This window comes from Leptosomus discolor, chromosome 1, assembly GCF_034619465.1.
Source record: "Leptosomus discolor isolate bLepDis1 chromosome 1, bLepDis1.hap2, whole genome shotgun sequence".
Classification (NCBI taxonomy): domain Eukaryota; kingdom Metazoa; phylum Chordata; class Aves; order Leptosomiformes; family Leptosomidae; genus Leptosomus; species Leptosomus discolor.
Window position 1 is genome coordinate 97,896,068 of NC_141391.1, and position 17,487 is coordinate 97,913,554.

The window sequence follows — 17,487 nt, forward strand, 5'->3', positions numbered from 1 at the left end:
GATCCCTGAAAGACTGATATGTTGAAAAACAAAAAGCTAGAAGTGTAAAGCAAAAAATGGGTGGTTTTATAATTAAAGTGTCCCCTTTTCCCTTTAAATCTATTGCCGCTCTGAACCTGAAACTATCAGACACCCTCAAGAGGCAAGACTAAACAGTAGCAAACATGGTGCCTGTGTGCCCCGGGAATGGAAATGTGATACTAAATCCCTCATCCCTGGCTGATGTGGCCCAGGCTATAAATTACAGCCTTTTCATAGATGGGAGCCACCCACTAGCTGCCAGTGAGATGCTGGCCACCTCCCAGGCAACTCTTGTGGATGCTGAGAACAGAGCGGATGCGCTGCATGGACCACTCGGCCATAACCCGAGACTGCACAAGGGACCTTCCAAACTTTAGTGAGACTCGAAGTCTGTCTGAAATTGTTAGTGGTGGCCTGTTTTGCAACTGGGGTTGGCAGCAGCTGCTGCAGTATCAACAGCTTAAATGCAGTCCAGAAATCTTACCCACTGCAGCTCTATCTTTTTAAATAATAGAAAGATGAAACCTTCTGCAGAGGCATCCCTGTTCTGCAGGCAAATGAGGACAGAGTTGCTGGAATGCTGCTAAATGTCCCTGTCTTTGGAAAACCAGTAGCTTCCTTCATGAGTGAGGCACACATTTGATTAGGTAAGCTGACAAAATGATCTTCCAGAGACCTGGCGTCACTGCCAAATGTATTACTACTACCACTTTTGTTGGTCCTTTAAAAACTACCCTTTTTAAACTCTGGTGCAATTCCTTCAGAGAGCAAGAACCACCCGCAGCTCTGCTACCCAGTTGCTGGGGTGAGAAGGGGGGAACTGCAGGATTAAACCCAAAAGCTAAACAAGCTTCCAGCCCTTGTGACTGTGACGGGGAAGCTTAGCCATTTGATAGCAGGCACCTCAAGTGCTCAGAAACTGGAAGGCAAGGAGATGATCAGTATTTGCTGTCTTCTAATATTCCCTAGGTTTTAAGCCAACAAGAGGCCTTGCCTATAATTTTGCAGTATTGTTCAGCTGTTTTAAAAGTGTGTGAAGAGCTTCAGAAAGTGGCTTAACCAGCCAACAAACTGCACGCACATCTGAAAAAATAATAAAATAAATCAAGAGTGTGCCTCTAATGCCCATGTTGGGGCAAAATAACATTAAAAAAAGAAAGTCTGTGAGACTGAAGTAATGTGTACAGGAATTCTGTTGTTGTTTTTTTGTTCCTACGCACATGCCATTGGTGTGAGCTAGTGTTTGTACTTCACTCATGGTGTCTGGGAACGTCAGTGTCTGGCACTGTACAGGTAATATATTCAGGACAGCTTACAGGTGGTGGCACAAGGCTGCGCTTGTTTTTCTTTCCTTTTTGATTAAGCATGTTCATTTTACACCAAGGTCATAGCATGCGGGGGAGGACTGGGGGAGAGGAAGAAAAATTAAAGGGGAAAAACATGTGCAATAAGATGGAAATTAAAAAGTCCTGGTAACTGCATGCAGTACAGTACTTGTTGGAGGAGCTGATTCAGTGCCTGGCGAGACTGGGAGCCGTCCTCATTGCTCCCCCAGCCCTCTTGCCATGCCCCTGCAGCAAACTACAGGGGCACGTGGAGGCTCCAGAGGCTTATGGCCTGGGTCAGTTTGCCAAGTGAGCTGTTTCCTGGCTAGCTGCCTGCCCTCCCTGGCTACCCCTGCCAAAAGCCAGGTGCTTTCAGATCTTGGAGGATGAAGGCTTTCAGGTGAGTGTGGGGAAGAGCTAGGAATGTAGGTGCGCGGTGCCGCTGTGGGCTGGGCTCCATTTGTGCTTCCCAGCTGCTCTTTGCATTCAAAATTGGGGTGTCAGGTGAAACTTGCCAGAGCTAACCCAGGCGGAGGGTGCAGAGCTGGGGTCAATGACCATGCTGTTGCCCCCACCCCATTTACAGCCCCTCCATTTCCTTCCCTGCGATGTGTCCCTTAGTGTCTGAAAATTATAAAATGGTATGTGGGGTTTTTAACAGCTTAGTAAATGGCTCGCTTCCTACATGGGTTTTGCTGTTCTGACTTTATGTGTTTATTTAAAGAGTACAGGCCATGAAAGAAACATAGGAAGCTGAGGACACTTGCCATTATAGAAATGCTACCTAACTGAAAGTGAAGTAATTTTTAGTCAGACTAAAGTTTACTATACTTTAATTAACATAGCCAAATGTAACTCAAGTACCAGAGACAGCTGGGGCAAAAAGACAAACTAACCTCAGCCCACATAGTAAGGATTCAGCTCCTTTGTTGCTGATGTTGAAGCCCTTGGGAGCTGTCTCAAGCCAAGTCCCTTGAGGGCTTTTTTCCAGGCTGACTGCTAACAAGATGTAAAGAGGAAGCTTGGGCATTCCTGATAATGTTAAGGTAAAACAAACACGTGGTTTAATAAACAAAAAAGAAAAAATAAAACCTTTCAGGACTACTTTATAAATAATAAAACTATGCCTCCCTTAGTCATGTCGCAACACATTCTTAAATTTTCTGCTATGATTTCTTTTCCTTTTTTGTGGCTAGGCTTCAGGGAGTCACCTGGCAAGATTAGACATGATTTGTACACTAATGTGTAAGAAGTTATTTGCCATGGGGACCACTAAATAGTCACTAACCAGCCCTTCCTTCCTAGCATCTCTCCTCTACAAACCCATGCTCTAGCAGATGAAAGCACCTCAGCCCAGGAGCGAAAAATGCTCTGAGCTTCCAGAAATGTAGGAAAAAGAGAGCAAGCCTTCAGTCCCTGGGGGGTCCTAGGAGGTGGATGATGCTCCATGCTACAGAAGAGGGAAGAATAAGAGCCTTGTCCTCTCCCCAGTCTGACTGGAGGATGACAGAGGGACATCCTTTCCTTATTCTATGTGTAACAACCAGTTTACTCTTGAGCACAGAAGCAAGAGACAGTAGCCTTTCAGGACCCTGAAAGGCTTTCAAACCCATGAAAAGATGCAAGTCTTCCTGCCCCACATCCTGCCTTGAGCTCTATCCTCCAGTGTGACAAGGTGGGGCATGGAAGGGGCTTGGGAGGAGAGGTCTTTTCCAGGCTGTTGTAGTCAGTCATCAGAAGCATGTGATTATTTAAACTGCAAACATAGGGTGCTCACAAATAAAATCAGTGAATGGTAATTAAGTTTCTTTGGTTGAAACCTGGAGGTCAGCTGAGAAATTTGTATCTAAGAGGGATTTTATAAAGCGCTGATTGTTTGGGTCTTGAGTTTTTATGGGATTTGCAAGATGTGCTGGTTTCAGCTACTGAAATGAGTGTGCTGTACTATAGTCAGTATTTTTGCTTCCTCTTTGTTCAAAACTGGAAAGGTATGTGGAGGAGAAAAAAAAGATTAAAGGTGAAACAACTCCCAACAGGATGAGAGAGGATCATTTAAGTTTTGGGTGTAGTTTCAGGTTGTTCTTTATTTTATCTGAACCGGTTGTCCCACCCTTAATTACAACAGTATTAAGACATTCCTGGGTGCGGTCACTCAAAATTCTTAAGTGGGCAAAAATTTTCAGCTATGTAGTATGCTTAAGGTGTGTATCAGCAGACCACTTTAAACGGTCCAGCGTGGTCCTCTGGCTTCTTCACTGGCTTCTGACTCCATGTTTGTCGTAGCTTTACCACAGAAATGGTCATGTCATTCCTTTTTACTCTTAGCACCACAGAGGGCCATGTTCTCCCAGTCACAACCCAGGTGCTCAGATAAATCTCTCTGGCTCTAACACAGTCCTACAGAAGGAGCAAAGGGATCATAGCAGCTCCCAATGCATTTTCATTGAGAGTTTGCAGAGTTTGGATTTTTTTTTTTTTTCTTTTCAGATTTATTCAGATTTCACTGCTGGCAATCTTTTCCATCTTCTTCTCCATTTGTGGGTTTTTCTCAAGCCAGGTAAAAATTTCAGTTTGCAGAGCAGATGGTGCAGCGAGGCTCTTGGCTTTGACTCACCAGTGGCTTTTATCTAGTTACTTAGAATCTGTTGTAAATCATAGTGCTTGTGAGACAGCAGTTATAGTACAGTTGTGCATGAAGCCTACTCTGGATAATTTGATAGCTTGTTAGCAACCCGCAGATTAATTTGGCTTTGAAACACAGAGTTTCTGCCTCTTACGACTCCATAAAGACTAGTAACATTTGGAAAGCTTTCCCAACAAGCCCAGATAACATTCTGCTGCTTTAAAGTATACAGTGTTACCAGCTACATGGATATTTACAAACTTACCATAAAAATACAAACATTCAGTGAAATTGGATTGAAAGCCAATTAACAACTGATGCATCATCCAACAGCACAGGCTGCAGTGCTGAGTTTCGTTGAATATGCACTGGAAGCCTCCAATTCAGTTCAGATTCTGCAAAAGTTCAGATTCTCAGTTTGTTCTGCTAAGCCTCTCAAACTTAGAGGCACACCTATAATTTACTTGAACTATTTCAGTCTAGTGTGTTGGCTAGAGAACTCGGTGAGAGAGGGAAATATGCCTTGGTCTCACTGGCTAGGCTGGAAGGACAATGAAATGAAAGTGCCAAGAACAGCTACATCCTTCTGCACCAGGACCTGGGAGCATGAAGGTGCTGCACAATCAGTTTTACCTTTTCAAGTTAGTTGACCAGCCTTCTCATGGGCGCTCCTCAAAATTGGCTAGGTTTGGCCTCGTTCTTTGCTCCTCTGAACTGGCTTAGCTGTGGATGAATTAAAGTTGGAAACAAGGCCTGAGAATTGCCTTTCCTTTTAGCCTTAGCTTTTAAGAAACGTGGACATTGCAGAGCTCTCATCTACATCTCTAGGGAGCCAATTTTGCAGCAGCCAAGGGTACGCATACACAGTATATTGTAGCACTATGTGGGAAGTCTCTGGGGGACCTCAGGTTCGGGAGAGGTGTAGCTGTGACAACAAGGTATGGTATTAGGGCAAAACCTCTGTACTGAACCATGCATTTACACCCTTAAAGTCAGGCCCAACTGCACGGCTCAGGTCTAAGTTGAGCTCATGCAGTTTGAGTGAAAACTCACATGGCTTCCCAGCTCCTGACTGCTGGAAGTCTGGAGGCTGAGCTGGATGGAGAGCAGACTTGAACTGGGGCTCCCTCTTTGCACAGCGTACTTCCCTGTTCAGAGGGGCAGGGATGAAATTCTACACATGTGGTAGATGGGATGGGAGCGCTCATCTCTGATTAAGTGGAGGTTTTATGTTGTCATGCAAAGTGAAATGTTGTCGGCAGGAGAAATGGTGCTCTGCCCTTCTTGCTCCCTTTGCTCCTCAGTGTCATCTCATATGTTGAGGACAGTCATCTAAAGGATACAAGGTAGGGGGTCAGACTCTTTTCGTGGAGAAAGGGAAAATATCGTATCTCCTGCATCCTGGACGAACGATCTGACTGCTAAGCTATTACATAAGTGAGCATGCCTGCTCCTCAAGCATCCAAAGAAACCAGTTCTTCACTTCCTTTGCTTGTTTTACCAGTGCCCAAAAGAAAAATGTTTTATCTGGGACAAAAGGAATATTGATGTTCAGCATGCAGCAATTCATCTGGCTTACAGTGCTGCAGGAAAATTGAAAACACAATGTGATCTGAACTTTTTCCTCTAATTTTTTTGCTTGCTTATCAGACTAGGGAAAAAATGCTCATTTACACATTTAAAAGGTAAGTAAGAAGTCTTACGCTCTAAGTACTGAATAAATAATCCTGCAGAAATACTGAAAATGATCAAAGAATAAGTGAAACTTTTGGCTTTCTTTATGCACCCTTTTCCCACATTTATTTTTTTGCTTACGAACTGTTTGTGTTAGTTAGGTTCTGCAAACTTACAATCTATTTTTCAAGGATACGCTTTGAATACTTGGTGCCAAACACCTGATAATTTAGGCCTTTTATCCAGACTGGCGTCATTAGCAGAGGTACTGGGCTCAAGGTTGCACTGTGTGTTACATAGGCTTGTAAGAAAACAAATGTGACAGGTGGGAGGGTTTGAGACTACCTAGAGGTGATACAACATGCTGCTTCCAAAATGCTTGATGTTGATTCTTTTATTCAAAAAAAGGATTTGCAATAGTTGCTCTGATTAAAGAGAAGCCACAGCGACATCATGAAGGTGACAGAAACATGGACAACTAATTGTGGTAAACTCCATTCTATAAAAATAAATAAAAAGTTTTAAGGTTTGTGGGACTCACACTTCACAGGATTTTTCTGGCAAAAGTCTTGTCAAGGACAGCACACATTAGACCAAGCGCTCTTTTTTGTTATGGCAACAAGAACAACAGCAACAAATAAACACAAGCCCTGGATAAACCAGAAAGGTTATCTTTCTTTTAAAAACCATCCTTGCCATAGATCAAGGCTTATAAACAATTTGTACGCTTCCCAAAAGCAGGAATTTTTACTGTCGTGTGCCCATGAACGGCGGTGTCCATTTGCTATGTACCTGCCGCCTTTGCATGCCTGTAAGTGAGCACTGCACTGGTCTCGCTTGGAGACAGCGTATCTCTGAGCAGGAGGTCAAAGCAACAGCCACTTGTCCATACGAGCGTGCCTCCATGCTAAATGTATTTTAAGCTGGAAAATGTTGAGGATTCTCCTAAGGATGGCTGAAGATTCCTCAGGAGCCAGAGGCTTTCAGTAGAGCTCAAACCATACTTAGGTGTCTAGAGAAGGGCCAGATTTTCAGGATATTGTGCCTGTGGCCAAAGAGGTAACTTCTGCAAGCAGGAAAAATGCCTTAGAAAACCCAGTTCCTATTTTTTGGTGCTGAGACGGGATGAGAGTTTCTGGAAATCCTGGTACAACTGAGGCTTGGTCTCCCTTAGAACATCTGGGCCCTTAGTTTTGGTCAGTCTCTCTGCAGTGAGTTGAAGTAAATCGTACCACCACTGGGGCTTTCAAGCTGGTATTTTCTGTAGTTCGTCTATATATGAATATCTTGATGTGCTCTCCAAACAGCCACGTGCCTTGATGTTACACCGACCTGTTATGTTTCATTAGAAAACCCAAAGAAAGGAAATGGGGATACAATGCAGGCTGGAAATTGCCATGGTTGAATGGTACGAAGCTTGCCTGGCCAGTGAGAACTCTGTTGACTAGAGGTATCCAGCTAAGGTGTACAAATAACATTATCAAATGGACAAAGGCCAGGATATAGTAGATTGTAGCAAGCGGAAAAAGTCCTGGGTAGTACAGGTTCTGGGAAACCTTGAGTCCAGATACCTGAAAGGCTCTTCATGGAACCAACCAACACCTGGCCTGGTGCAGAGCCAGGTCTGATCAGTTCAACAAGACTTTCCTTCCTTCTGTCCTCCAAAGTGCACCCAAAGGGTGGTTCCCAAGGCCCTGGGAGAGGTTCTCGCCAGCTGGAGCGCAGCCCCACATCCACACCACCTGCCCTCTTAAGGAACAGGCATCATAAGGCAAGGGAAATGGCATGACGGTCCCTGTCCAAAGCGTGCCATCGTGCTTCCTTTCGAGCGGCAGGGAGGTTTCAGCTGCTGTGCCCTGCTTTCTGCCTTCTCGGTGCTGCCCCTCATTTTGATCCAGAGAAAGAAGTCCCTAGGGATGAGAGCAGGGAGAGGGAGAGACCAGATGGTCACATTCAAAAGCACTAAAAAATGAAAGGTTCCCCCTCCTCGTTCTTACAGGCCGTTTGCTGCAGCTGGCTCCCCTTCACACTGGCTTTGTCCTGCCCTCCCCCAGCTCTGTGAGAGGACGCAGTGAAAGGAGTTCCCCGAAGCACCGGGGTTTCTCTGTGCTCGTGAATCATGCTGCTTTCTTTTAGTGACGTACCAGTGCATGTCAGAAAGCTCAGCCAGCCATTGCTTTCCGCCTTAAAGGTTATTCAGCAGCACAGAGGGATTCCCTTAAATGACTGCTAGAAGCCTCAGTTAGCAAATGCTGAAGCATGAAGGTTTTTTTCCATTCCCTTCTGAAGGAAGGGATTTGCGTTACGGTCGCCATTGAGTCTCTGTCCTTTCCTAGCTAAGCTTGTGACTCTGGCCACACCTCCCAAAGCAAGGAGACACAGGTCTGTCACCTGCATCACCCGATTTTTCCAAGGAAAGCCTAGATGCAGCAAAAGGGGACCCAGAAGACAATTCTCTCTGTCTGTGTGATCTCTTTTTAATCAAACAAATGTGACTCAGTCTCTTACAAAAGGTCTTTACCAGGCATTTGGGGACACTGCAGATGGGGTGTGACTTGTCCAGCTGCAAATGCCTGCAGACAGCTCTGTCCACGCCAGTTGCTTTGGGCTCCCTTTATCGCCAGTAAGGAGAAGCAGGAGTTACCGTGGCGTGAGTCATCTGATCTCTTTTAGACGTCTACAGAATGAGACAAACCGTGTCCCAGAAATGCCCACTTCTCCCCATTTTCCATAAGCAGTTAACTCAGGTGTAAATGTCTGCTTTAGGTGTTTCCTTCCTATTTGTCCCCAAACACGAATGCTTTCAAAGGAAATAGGAATTTCCTCCTCTCTCCGCTCTCTCTTTTTGAAAATGACTTCTCATCTACTGTTGTTTTGGAAAATCTCTGGGTCACCAGACGAATGCCACCCTGTGATACTTATGGGACTAACTCTCTGCCTTCCTCCCCTCCCTGGTATGATATAAAAAACCAAATATGGGAGACTGGTTGCCTTTCAGCTGCATGGCATTCTTTGAAGAAGCGGGTGATCGAGTCTTAACGCAATAGCTATCTTTCAGCTGGGAAAAAAATGTTGCTTGCCTTAAAGAATTTTGTCTCTTTGACACAATGAATACGTATTTATATTCTGTTATAGATCGGGGCGCTGTAGGCACTGTACGAAAATAAATCATGGGTACCACTGTTTGACAGTTGGCCTGCTCCTTTGTATCCCAGTCTCCGTAGCAGAGCGCTGGATCCTTGTTTGGGAACCTGGTGGGTTTCCATCTCATATTTACCCATTGTTATAGCCATGATTCAATTAGGCATTTGTATGCCTGGCCCTAACCAAAAGGGACTACTTGTGAATTTGAGACAGGGTGTGTGCTTGGGAAGTGTTGAATCAGGCCCACCATTCAATTCCTCTTTCCCCTACTGCTTACTTATTATCAGTGTTTCTACTCCCCACAGGTGCTGAGAAAGACATGTCCTTGCTTTCAGTCAGAAATGATATCACCCGCCCTTAGCAATGTTATTCTCTTTCCTGCTGAGCTTAGGCAATACTGTAACATGCCTAAACAGTGCATCCACAACAAGGAATGGCATCATCTTGCTTTCAAAACAAACCTGCGGTGGGTGGAATTAGCTGTGCCGAATGATGCTGGCCTGGTTGATAATGATCAGTGAAGAAACTGCTTCAGCTATTCAGTCACTCACCTCTGGTCACCCCCATTTTAGAGAGGGTGGGAGCTGGTTGTACTCTCTGTCTTCATACCACCAAGACAGAGGAGAATTGCTGATATTTTTATATTTTTTAGTCAAATGTCCATTTAAATGGGTCAGTGTTAATAAACTGAGGGAAAAAAAGGGGCATTTCTACATCATCTGATGTGGTTGTGCCTAATCTGTCTGCTCAGTTTACCTTTGTGTCTGCCCTTAATGCAAATCTACCTGCTCTTGTGAACAATAAAAACCACAAAACACCTGCCTGTAGCCTGTACTGTGCACATACAGATGTGGTATTTCCTTCCTGAGCTAAAAGGATATCTGAGTAAAGGGAAGAGCACTCAGTTTGTGGTAAACAGTTCGGATGAGTTTTGCTACCTTATCTTGTACATGTGTCCAGTTTTTCAGAAATGTGTGAGAATGAAAAGACACCATCAGCACATCACGTCACTGCCTGGGTGGTACGTAACATCATAAATGAACATACATCTGGGTTATGGGATATGTTTTTTCTCCCTTCCTGTGGAAAACCCACTCAAATTATGAACTTTTTCATGAATTGCACATGAAGAGCAGGCCAGGTGGGTGAAGAGGGGAAACTGGACAAGAAGATGGTAAGAGCTGTAAAGAGAGCAGAGTGAGACCTGGGAGAAAACAGTGGAGATTAGGTGGGGGAACATAAGCAGGGGACGAAAGGGTATGGGGATCAGGAAGCAGAGTTTGTGGATGGAAGGCAGAAAGGCTGGTCTGACCTAGAGAAAGGATGGTGGAGGGGATATCTAGGCAGGGAGGTGGAGATGGGATCACTGGCAGAGAGCTGATGTTTTCCCCAAGACTTTGAGAGAAAAGGCTGAGGATAGGTGAGGACCAAGTCCGTAGAGTACAGAGAGACAGATTATCCAAGGAAGCAGGAATTTAGATTCTGGTGTTGCAGGATCTTCAGTGGCACATGGGTGGCAGTGCCCAGTGGTAACAGAAAGGTTGGCTTGTCTCCTGGAGGAGACAAGGCTAAACAGGAGCTGAAGGGTCAAAAGGAGACCATAATCAAAGACTGGGAGCTAGGTGCCAGCTGGGTGGAGGCAGGGCTTGGGCATGGGGCAGCAGGCTGGTGCCTGGCAGAGCAGTTGAGGGCACATGGTGTGGATTGTGTTGTGCCTGGTGAATTGAGCAGCTAGTCCTCAGCTATCCGAGCTTGTTAGACCTTAAATGCCAGAGAGACTGAGTGCAGCCGAGTGCAAGGCTGATGGGTCTGGCTGCGGAAGGACTGGCTGGAATGACAAGGGCTTCAGCTCGTCACAGGAAAGGATAACCAGTAAGCTAAGAGGGAGAAGAACATGGGACTGGAACAAAGATGCTTGCTGACCTCTTACTCTTCTTCCCAACTCCAGGATGTCAAACCTGCAGAGAGCATACAGAAAAGCATGTACTGCCTTGAGCAGATAGCAGTCTTGAACACAGCCAGCACAGCCCCCTGAAAAGTGCTGGCTAATTTCATGTTTCTGGTTATGTATAGATTGGTACCAGGGATGCATAAAATACATGTAAGTGTATCTTACAGTGTATCTTAAAGTATATCTAAGTGCATTATTTCCCTTGAAGGAACCAGTCTGAATATGAACCATCTTTTGTCTAAGATGAAGTTTTAGTGACTGAACTCTGTTGCAGCCTATTCTGAAAAGCTCTTGTTATGATGGTAAAAAATGTGGCTGAAACCAAGCAGTAATCAGTTGTTCCTTCAGTTTGGCTACAAGTGGAAGCATTGGGATTTGATTGGCAGACATGCTGCATGTTTTCTGATTCAGCTGGACTTGGTGGTTTCTGTCCTTAAAGATACTGAGCACTGTACAATACTGGGTACTGGGAAGGCTCAGGCTCTGAGAGTTTCATGGTCCCAGTTTCAGTACCAAAAATGGTATATTCATTCATTTTCTCTCTTGCCTCAATTTTCCACCTTTAAATTGATGTTGTGAAGCTGGATGAGCCCCCATGGCAAATGCCCTGATACATTAACGACTGGGACTTTGGAAAAAACTGTGAAATAATCATTTTCCAAGCAGGGCTGGAGCAGTGTGCAGCACACAAAGCCTGCAGCCATATGTCAGTGGGTACAAAACAGTCCAGAGACTAAACAGGAGCATGCTGCCCATCTTGTGCGCTGAGTGAGGTAAGGCGTTGTGGAGCAGGCAATTAGAGGGTATTTCCCAATGCAGACACAGAAGGACGATGAAGTAAGGCTGCACAGGTGGCCTTAATCATAGCATTTCCTAACTTTGGACTCCACACTTCCATTAACATTGTTTTTAAGGGGTGTATTATGTGCTGCAAGGAACTGATTCTGAGTAACATACGTCAGCTGTATGAGCAAGATTTCTCTGGTATGAGGGTAGACTTTGCACAAAGGACCACTCTGCAGATGTGCCTCATGCAGGCAAGCCTGCACACACCTATTAAGGAGCTCATATTTCCAGAGCAAGGCATCACATCAGGTACCCTTCAGGACGTAAGCTGAAGAGAGGGAAAAGACTTCTTTTTAAAGAAGATGGACCCCTCTTCCCATTATGTTTTCATCTGTCAGAGCCCTGAGGGCCCTAACAATCCTTAATGGTCCTGACCAGTATCACCTGGGGCCTCCCCCCCACACCCTAGCTGTGGGCCCAGGAGCTTGGCCTGGGGCTTCTAGTCCCCTCCTGGCCTATGATTTAGGTGTGGCTGTCTCCAGCCCTGTCTCTTGGATGGTCCTGAGGCTATGCTGCAGTTAGCTTGTCTCCAGCCCTGTCCTCAGCCTTGTCTCCTTCAGCTCATGTTTGGACCCCCTGGATGGACCCTTGCCCTGGCCCATGCCCTCTCCCTGCTGGGGGCTGTCGATGGACCTCCGTAAACCCCCCAGGTCTGTCCACCATGTTCGGATCCTGCAGGATGGTGCCTGTCATTGAGGCCATGGCCAATGCTGGTGTCACCCTTACACCCAGCTGCCCAGCCTCCAGGGAGCAGCCAGCACTCTCCACATCCTGACATCCTCCATTGAAATGGGAGGTGACACGAAACTCCTCTGAGTTTTATTAAGGGCTCTTTGAAATTGTCCTCAAGCAGAGCTCTGCTTGTCCTGAGCAAAATTTTGCATGTAAGTTGGAGTAGCTGGGACATCCTCATCCTTGTCAGGAGAAGAAGACAGAGGACCCTTCTCTGCTTCGATAGCTCATAATGCTATTTTTTGCTATGATACAAACTTCTGCTTTGCCATCTCCCCTGGAAGCTTTGCTGCTAGGAGGCAAAAGGCTTTGCAAAGTTCTCCGTGAGAGTTTGAGAGAGGTGCTGACCACACTGAGAAAGTGTATCAGACAGGCCATGCACAATGCCTGCCTGTTTGCCAGTTTTCCTGCTCACTGGGCATAACACCGTGGGTCAATATGTAACTTGGGGTAATGGTTTCAGATGACACTGGAAGCAGCAAAGAAACATCCTACACAAAACTCTGTGTGTGGGAGCAGAGCGGGTTTGGAGGGAAAGAGGACGTTTGGGCTGAAAAACCAACCTGCCCAGTTAGTTACAGCTATTTTGAACCTGCTGAGTCAAAATAGATTCAGGATCCTGGAGGTTAAGAAATACAGACTAACTAGTGTTCCTTTCTACAGGTCTCCCCCCCTTTTTCCAGGTTAATCTGCAGGAGCAGAGAGAGCATGAGAAATTTTCCCTGGAGTAGTCTCAAATTGCTCTGACCTAGAAGAGTATTGGGACTCTCATAAGACACCACACTCCCTTGTGATGTGAAGTCCTTGTGGGCAGCAGAAAGAGGGTATTCTTGGAAAAGAACAGAATTCGGTGGAAGCAGGCTCAGAAATTTACAATGAAATTAAGACTTGGAGAGTTCATTCCAAGACAATTCCAAACATGCTGCCACCTGACTGGGTCTGTCTTGCACTCCTCTCACCCCTCCTCTCACCCCTTCCACCTGCCCTGCATCTGTGCGCTCTCTTTCGTCAATCACAGCTCCTCATCTAATCGAAGCCTCCGGCATGGCTGTAGACCAGATGGCTCCAATACTTCTGGCATAGCGCCAGGAAAGCCATAGAACTTGCCAGGTTGCATTAGCTGCCTGGGTCTATTTAACTTTCTTTCATGTTTTTGTGATAGTGCATCATGCAGATTATTATGTTGTCTTTTTCTCTATCTACTCCAGAGCAGTAATTTAGGTCCAGTCCTTACAGATCTTCTCGACTCATAGCTTTAGTCCTGTCAGTCCCGTTACTGAACCCCATCACACACAGGATTGTGAGCCCCTGAGGAAAAAATTTGGTCTTTATAAAGCTCCTGACAAGGTGACCCCCACCTTGTCCTGACTGAAGTGCTGGCAACATAAGACAAACAAGGGGAAAATAAGCTTGACTTCAAAAAGTCCTTGAAGCCCGTTCTTACAGCAATTCATTAGTATATGTCAATGTACGGTGACACTGTCAGTCTGCTTTGCTTTGTGTTAGTGGCAAATTTGGTGACAGTTCCTTGTTCTTGTGATGAATCCTGAATCTTGTGGTATTTGTTGCTTTCTAAATGCCTACATGTTTGTGGTCACATGAGAGCCTGAGCTGTCATTTTTTCTGCTTTTTCTAGGTCTTACAGTCATGGGGAGATGGTTAAGTGCCCCCCCCCCCCCGAACCTGAAGACAAAGATATCAGAAGACAAATAGACCTTCAGGTAGGCTGAGGTTTCTTGGTTTGCCTATTTTCTTGTCCATTTCAAAGCACAATGCTTAGGTTGCTTTTTAACCCAATATTACAATTTGGGGAAGCCTGAATCATGAACTTCTAAGCATGTGAGATTGGTTGTATTTTATTTAGATTGCAGCCCTTTTTCCCTATATGTCCTCTTCAGGCTTGCTCTCTTATCTTAACATCAGACCACAAGCATTTTTTCCTCAGGCACAGTGAGTACAGAATTTGAATGGGAAACTGGTAAGCAGTCAGAGCACTTCTCATCTTTTCTCACCCAAGGTCTTCTAGGGAAAGAACTGCTTCACACCAAGGCTTCAGACAGCTTCGGAAAGAACTGTGCTGAGGTTCTGCTAAGGTTGCCCTCCTCTCGGGTATTATTTGATTTCCCCACACTCCACTCCCTGCCCCAATTTCTATCTCTTCCAAACATGGAAACTGGGAAATAATGGAAAAAATGAGGCAGCCTGACCTTTCAGAAGACATTTTATAATGCCACTATGTTTCCCTGCTCACAACCTTTAGGTGATGTTGATGGTGTTTACAGGAAATGCCACGAGTAATTTCCAAAGCGAAAGCAGCTTACTATCAGGTCTGGGCTTGTCTGACTGGAAAGTGCCGTGCTGCGTGGTGCCGCGCTCACGGGCTGGGCTAGTTGCTTCCCCAGCATCATGCCACGCCGTCGGCTTAGAGAGGCCAGGGTGGGGAGCAAGGACTGGGGAGAAGGTTGAGCAATGCTTCTTCCAATATCGGCGTAGAAAAGCAAGGATAGCTTGCGGACAGTGTGACCCTGTCAGAAAGGTCTGGCTTAGGAGTTGCCACCTTACTGGAGGAAGCCATTTCTAGAGCCGCCTTCACCTTATCCTCTTGTATATTCACTGCAGGATGCAGCACAGCACCAAAGCCTTTTTCATCTCTCCATCTCAGCCCAACAGCATGCACCAGTTACCTCCTGTAGGACTTTAAGTGCCTCCATCCGTCCCAACAAATTCCCTCCCTCAGTGTAATACCTTGCATTTCTGCTCTCTGCACCAAGGCCCTGTACTGTTGGAACTGCTACTGGTTTAAAGCAACCAAGCAACAGCCCCCCCTACTACTCCACACTGGGGGCTCTAGCCTAAAGAAAGGCTGAAAAATCCTGCAAAGATACGAGGAAGGACCAGCTCTGGTCCCCATTAAGCTCAACTGCAAAACTCTGAGGGACTTTCCTACACTGAGGCTCCTCTCTGGTGGCTAATATTTGCCTGTGTGAGTCTTAGACAAGTCTGTGTTACTGCACTTTTTTGCAGACCTAGCTGGCTACCCACAGCAGGGATGTCTTCCCCACACAAGCTTCTTGTACACAATCTGCCTGCTTCACCCTGCTTTCGGGGCTTCTGCCAGCTCCCCTCACCAAAGCCACTTTTGCTCCCTGCTTTTCCCATCCCACACCCAGTGCCTCTTTGTTTCTGCTCATCTGGCTGCTTCATATGCTCATCTCCTTCTCTCTCTTCCTTTCATTCTTTTCCCTCTCAAGATCAGGATGCTTCATCTGTCCCTTCATTTTCACACGAGGGGCATTTAGGCTTCCCTCATGCCTTCTCTGTCTTCTGCCCTCTTTCGTTCTGTACTTCCCTGGGTGTAGACAGGAGAGCTCAAATGCCTTAGAAGAAAATGGTGATGTCAAGGTGAGAAAATTCCCCAACATGATTAAAAGCACTGCAGTCAGGGTAGTCTGGATAGTGCATGTACCAACAGGGCAAAGGGTGGGGGCGATACAAGCTTTCGGGCAGGTGGGCAAGTCTGCTGCCCAGCTGTGTGCCTGGGGTCCTGGGCTGGCTGACGTAGAAGGGTCCGTCTTCCCTCTTGCAGCGTTTAAGCCGTGGAGTTGACGGAAACTTCTCAAGCCTTGTGATAAGGTCTGCAATCTGAACGCACTTGGCACAGGGAGGGCTCTAATGGTGCAGGGAGAGACCCTCTACAACAGGAGTCACTTAAGCAGCTTCAGCTGGGCAGTGAAACACCAAAGGAGCAGGCCCCCTAGGAAGGGGCCTTGGGAGTCCTCCCCGAGCCCAGAGCCTTGACACTGCTGCTGTTTGCCACTTCTTTCAGGGCTTGGGTCTGTTTTTGAAGATGTATAAGTTGAAGAGACAAGCCGAGGGGCAGCATTGTTTCTCCCAGTCTGGAATCAAAGCTGGGTTTGACATCTTTGTGGATTTACACCTGGGCTGAGGGGACTTCCCCAGTCACCATCTGGGAAGTAGGAGAGCCGCAGTGTTGAAAAGACTCGTGTTTACCAGTCCCTTACAGGGGCCTACAGTGTGCAGGCAGCTCTGAGAGACAGTGGGTGGCTGCTGAGCTCTTCAGATAGTACTGTTCATACCATGGTGCTCCCAGAAACTGTGCACTTCTGATTTTCTGATTTGTGAGCATCTCAGGAGCTCTCTTTCCCTTCCTACATTTCCTTGAAATGCTCAACTTGTTATTCAGAGTGCAAAACTAGGTTACACAATGCAATTTCTTCCCTTTAGGTCCTAGTACAAAAATGGAGGGGAACTGGCTTTCTGGTCTGTGAGTATATATTCAGTTTTTCATCCACCAATACCCCCAAGTCGTTCTCTACAGGGCTGCTCTCAATCCACTCATCCCCCAGCCTGTATTTGTGCTTGGGATTGCCCCAACCCAGGTGCAGGACCTTGCACTTGGCCTTGTTGAACTTCATGATGTTCGCATGGGCCCACCTCTCCCGCCTGTCAAAGTCCCTCTGGATGGCCTCCCTTCCCTCCAGCGTATCAACCACACCACACAACTTGGTGTCATTGGCAAACTTGCTGAAGGTGCGCTCAATCCCACTGTCCATGTCACCAACAAAGATGACAAACAGCTCCAGTCCCAATACTGATCCCTGAGGAATACCACTCATCACTGGCCTCCACATGGACATTGAGCCGGTGACCACAACTAGGTTTGAGTGTGACAATTCAGCTCATTCCTTATTCACTGAGTGGTCCATCCATCAAATCCATGTCTCTCCAATTTAGAGACAAGGATGTCATGCTGGACAGTGTCCAATCCTTTGCACAAGCAGATGATGTCAGTTGCTCTTCCCTTATCTACCAACACTGTAACTCCATCATAAATGGCCACCAAATTTGTGTGGCACGATTTGCCCTTAGTGGAGCCATGTTTGCTGTCATTAATCACCTCCTTATTTTCCATGTGCCCTAGCATAGTTTCCAGGAGGATCCACTCTATGATCTTGCCAGGCAGAGGAGGGACTGACTGGTCTGTAGTTCCCCGGATCTTCCTTTTTTCCATTTTTGAAAATGGGGGCTTTGTTTCCTCATTTCCAGTCAGTGGGAATTTCACTGGACTGCCACGACTTATCAAACATGATGGATGGTGGCTTAGCCACTTCATCCACCAGTTCCCTCAGGACCCGTGGATGCATCTCATC